A 5,590-nucleotide genomic window follows, 5' to 3' on the forward strand; every position below is an offset into this window, starting at 1 on the left:
CTTTAGAACTTTCCCAACTTCTGAGATCCACTCACTTTTGAGTCCAAAAACTCCAATTCGCTCATTATTTGCATAAAATGTCCATTTTAGCTTGAAACACAAAATATAAAAGAATTAAGTGGCAATTCAGGTCAAAATGAACTAAGAAGTATATGAAATCCGACTAAAAAGTCTAATAAAAACAATATAATCCACGAATTATCAAACACAATTGTGGAAACTGGCACAGATAAAATGTCACATGCTATTTTGGCTACAATGGGGAATCAACTTGCATTTTGGTTCCACCATTGAAGCAAATCCATCTCGCGTTTCTCCCTCTTGGTCATGTAGGACATGTCCATTTGCAGATATCAGTGCAATTCGTTTGATCCATGTCTGTACGCACTGAAGCTGCTACTTCCACCACCACCGCTATAAAGTTCCATGTATGTTTACATGCTCGATCCCTGTTGACAAATGTCTTCATCAACTCCTTGCTGGTCCTAGTCGTCTCTGCTAGTCATTCCACTGTACTCATTTTCATATAAAGAAAAAAAGCTTTCCAATTTTCTGTTAAAATCTAGCAAATAAGAACTATAGTCATGTCCTAAATGCTCGCCTATCTCATTAACCATACAATTAATTACGTTTAATTTAAATATAGGATCTACAGTAAGACCTAATCCATATAAGAATGGAATTTCTAACCAATATTTCCAGTAGTTTGCTTCCATTTGTGAAACTATTTCCATTAAGTCTTCATTATAACTATGTTTAACAAAAGTTTTAGAAATTTGAAGTAAAATATCTAACCCTAAATTAGTAGTAGAATAATAAATACCACTTAGGGGATGTTTGGATCATATAATGTTTTATTATAGGGGAATATTATATTAGCAAAAAAAAAAATTCATCTTGAAGATTATTGGGAATGTTTAGAAATGTGTTTGGTTTGATCGAATAAATTGATGAATAATATATTTGGTTGGGAGGATAAATGGGTGGGTATGTTATATAGATTACTAAATTGGCCTCTTTTTTAAATATTAATATAATAGTAATTTTTATTATTATTTTTTAATCATTTCTTTTAACCCCCTACATTCGAAATTTTGCTAAAACAGCCCAACCATATAAAACTTTAATTTGTAGCAAAATCACCCCCACCTACCCCAAGCCATTGCTGACAACTGATAATCCGTGGATTATACAGTTTTCATTTGACCTTTTAGTCAGATTTCAGGTACTTTCTAGTGCATTTTGACCTGCATTGTTGCTTAATTCTTGACATTTTGTGTTTCAGGTTAAAATGGATATTTTGAGCAAATAAGGACAAAATTGGAAGTTTTTGACTCAGAAGTTAGCGGATCTCAGAAGATAGGAGAGTTCCGAAGTAAGATAAAGCACGATGAGGCTTGTTCCAAAGAGAGAGCACCAAGAATCGAAGAATCAAGCGAAGAAGCGAGCAGAGTGGCAGTTGTGTAATTTCAAAACGTTTCAAGAAGCTTTGACACGGCGAAGTAGGCCAGGGACGAGCGTGTCTGCTTCACTCTTCGCCGCAGCGAAGAAATCTTCTTCGCCGCGGCAACGGTCATTATTTTCAGTTTTGTTAAATGTACAGTTTTACTTTGTGCGTGTTTTTGGCTGGGTAATTAGGGTGAGGTATAAAAGAAACACTTAGCATTTTGCCCAGGGGTCTTCGTCTTTTAGGTTAAGCAGCTTTTACATTTTCTTTGGATAATTTTTTGAGTGATTTTGATTGTAACAAGGGTGAAGATTCGATTCTAACTAAGGGATTCATCTTTTGGGGAGATTTCTTATCTTTTATCTCATTTTCATTATGTTGAGCTTGATTGATTTCGTTATTCATTTTTGTATTGTTGATTTAGCTATGAACTAACCCATTTTGGGTTAGGGTTTTGATGGTAGTTCGGATTTTTAATGGGTTAAGGGTTTGATTGTATTATATTCATATGAGTATGATCTAGTTGTGTGTTTACTCTGAGTTTTAATGCTTTGTGTGATGAACATGATGAGATTGAGAAATGAATCATGTTAGGCTTCTTGGGTAGTCACCATTATAGTATTGGATGCTAGAGATAGATTCATGAATTAATGAAATCATTGTAGGATTTTTTTGCTTAATGAGTTTGGAATTGTTAACCTTCAAATTTTTGGGTGCGGAAGGTTAATAAGGATGAATAGGAAAACATAGCCCGAGAGGGTATGTTTAACACCGTAGTGGGTTCGATTTACAACTATTGTGTATGAATGTGAACGTAGTGTAATTTTTAGGTTTAACCCATAAAATCCAAATAAAGTCAAAACCCTACCCGTTTTGCTTGAATTGATTATCCGTATTTTCATTTTTGCATTCTTAGTTAAATTTTAGTTTAAAAGTTGTTGTTAAGTTTAATTAGAATTAGCTCCCATCAATCCAAAGTTTTCGGTTGCTCCAACTTGAAAACGGTAAAAAACTTAGTGCTTAGCTAACAATCCTCGTGGGAACGATACTCTACTCATCATTTTATTACTTGTGCGATTAGTATGCTTGCTATATTTGCATGTTGTAGGAAATACGCATCAAGTTTTTGGCGCCGTTGCCGGGGATTTGTTTTAAGTTAACATTGAGTCAGTCTATAGTTAGCTAGATTGGAGTTTTTAATTTTTTTTTTTTTTATGTTGTTTCATTTGGTTTGTGATCTCATGTTCTTTTAATTCTGTCTTTGTAGTTTATTCGAAGAACGAGACGTCAATCAATGGTTTCTGTTGATCTTGAGATTGAGAGAACTGTTCGACGACGTAACAGAGAGAGAAGAGAAAGAAAGGGTTTAGTTGTTAAAGCAGAAGACTTAGTTACTGAAATGGCTGAACAAGAAAACAGGACACTGAGGGAATTTTTAGTTCCCACAGTGAATGGAAGTGGGTCAAGTATTATAGACCTACTGTGCAAGCAAACAACTTCGAGATCAAGCCGGCTATCATCCAAATGATCCAACAGTCGGTTAGATTCAACGGTGATTTGAAGGAAGATCCGAATCAGCACATTGCAAATTTCCTGAAAATTTGTGACACCTTCAAGTCGAAGGGAGTGTCGGATGATGCTATTAGGCTGCGATTATTCCCATTCTCATTGGGAGATAAAGCCAAGGGGTGGTTAATGGCATTACCACCGGGAACTATAACAACATGGAATGATCTAGCACAGAAATTCTTGACCAAGTTCTTTCCTCCAACTAAATCAGCGAAATTGAGAAATGATATCACATCATTTCTACAAGATGATGCCAAGTCATTGTACGAGGCTTGGGAGAGATACAAGGAGTTGATGAGGAAATGTCCACACAATGGGTTGACAGTTCGGCTTCAGGTCCAAACTTTTTACGATGGATTGATGGGTAATGTGCAGACCATGGTGGATGCCACGTCAGGAGGGGCCTTGCAGAATAAGACACCAGAGGAGGCGTATGAGTTGCTTAAGGTTTTGGCAAGCAACCACTATCAAAGACCAAATGAGAGAGCCACAACAAGGAAATCTTCGGGTCTTCATGAAGTAGATGCCTTCACAGCCATCTCAGCCCAACTCACTGCACTTCAAAAATAGTTGGGAACTATTCAAGTAAACTCTATACAAGCACCTCAATTAACTTGTGATTTTTGCGCAGGGAACCATGTGAGCAGCGAGTGTCAAGTTGGGAACACCTTTGCTTTGTCATCTTCATCAACGGAGCAAGTGAATTACTTGGCAGGAAATCAGAGACAACCAAACAACCCGTACTCCAACACATACAACTCGGGGTGGAGAAATCATCCAAATCTGGCTTGGGGAAATCAGAACCAGCAAAATAACCAATGGAACCAGAGGCCAGTTCAAAATAACCAACCAGGGGTGACAAATCAACCGGGAGATCAAAGGGTGACAAAGTTGGAGGATATGTTTGGTAAATTTATGCAGGAGACTACGGGATTCATGAAAGAGACGAAGACGAATTTTAGAAATCAAAGGGCGTCCATTCGAAATCTTGAAGTACAGATGGGCCAATTGGCCGAAAAGCTTAATGAGAGACCACAAGGTTCCTTACCAAGCAATACAGTAACCAACCCACGCGAGCAAGCGAATGCCATAATGTTGAGAAGTGGGACAGTTTTGGAAGAGGTAGAGCAAGCTACAAAGGAGGTTGAGCAAACCGGAAATGAAGCTTTTGATGAGGAAGTTGATGAAGAGATAGTTGCTGAAGAGAACCCAAGTGGTTTAGAAGAAGAGAAAAAGAAAAAGGAGGAAAGGCAAAAGAAGAAGGAGAAATTGCCATTCCCCGAGATACCACCAGAGTTGGCACATCACACCCCACCTATGCTTTTTCCTCAAAGATTGAAGAAAAAGAATCAGGATAAGCAATTTTCAAAGTTTATTGAAATTTTTAAAAAATTGCATATTAACATTCCTTTTGCAGATGCATTGCAGCTGATGCCGAGCTATGCGAAGTTCCTAAAGGAAATCTTGTCCAACAAAAGGAAGTTAGACGATGAGGAAACGGTGATGCTCACGGAGGAGTGTAGTGCCATCCTCTAGAAGAAGCTACCTCCAAAGCTCAAAGATCCAGGGAGTTTTACTATTCCCTGTATTATAGGAGATATTACATTTGATCGTGTTTTGTGTAATCTAGGAGCTAGCATTAAATTTAATGCCTTTTTCTGTTTTCAGGAGATTGGGCATTGGTGAAGTGAAGCCAACGACCATGTTGTTGCAATTAGCGGATACGTCAATAAAACACCCAAGGGGGATAGTAGAGGATGTGTTGGTAAAGGTGGGAAAGATAATTTTTCCAGTAGATTTTGTGGTGTTGGACATGGAAGAGGATAAGGAAATTCCTCTGATTTTGGGCTGACCATTCTTAGCCACGGGGAGAGCACTTATTGATGTACAAGAAGGAAAGTTATTGTTAAGGGTTCAAGATGAAACAGTAACTTCCAATGTTTTTGAGGCGATGAAGTTTCCGGCTGAAATGGATTCATATTTTAGTGTCGATGTGGTGGACAAATTGGTGGAGGAATCTATGGAAGAAAGCACCCCACAATTACCTCTAGAAGCTTGTATATCCAAATCAAAAACAGTAGAGGTAGAAGAGTCGGCGAGTAATGACTGTGCTAGGATGTTAGAACCACTTCAACCGATTGATGAGAGTCAAGATATTGAATTTGAGGAGTTTAATTTTGATAAGGAGAAGGAAAAGGAAAAAAATGAAGAACCTCCAAAGGTTGAATTGAAACCTTTACCTTCTCACCTCAAACATGTTTATCTTGGAGACTCAAAAACCTTCCCAGTGATCATTAGTTTAGATTTGAGTACATTAGAGGAAGAGCGGTTGATTAGGGTATTGAGGGAACATAGACTAGCAATTGGATGGACAATCTCGGACATTAGAGGTATTTCGCCATCATTTTGCATGCATAAGATACTCATGGAGGATGATTTTAAGCCTAGGGTGCAACCACAATGGAGACTGAATCCTTCGATGAAAGAAGTGGTTAGGAAAGAGGTGGTAAAACTTTTAGATGCGGGGATTATTTATCCCATTTTCGATAGCCCATGGGTGAGCCCAGTACAAGT

General features: G+C 37.9%; 1 non-coding gene across 1 annotated transcript; it reads right to left on the reverse strand.

Annotated features, from left to right (window-relative positions):
• Positions 1 to 3,229: 3,229 nt before the first annotated feature.
• LOC116144366 lies at positions 3,230 to 3,336 on the reverse strand. Its single transcript, XR_004130247.1, has one exon. It is a non-coding gene; the product is annotated as a small nucleolar RNA R71 (small nucleolar RNA).
• Between the last annotated feature and the right edge of the window lie 2,254 nt (positions 3,337 to 5,590).

The sequence above is a fragment of the Pistacia vera genome, unplaced genomic scaffold (assembly GCF_008641045.1).
Source record: "Pistacia vera cultivar Batoury unplaced genomic scaffold, PisVer_v2 Contig441, whole genome shotgun sequence".
In the NCBI taxonomy this organism is placed as follows: Eukaryota; Viridiplantae; Streptophyta; class Magnoliopsida; order Sapindales; family Anacardiaceae; genus Pistacia; species Pistacia vera.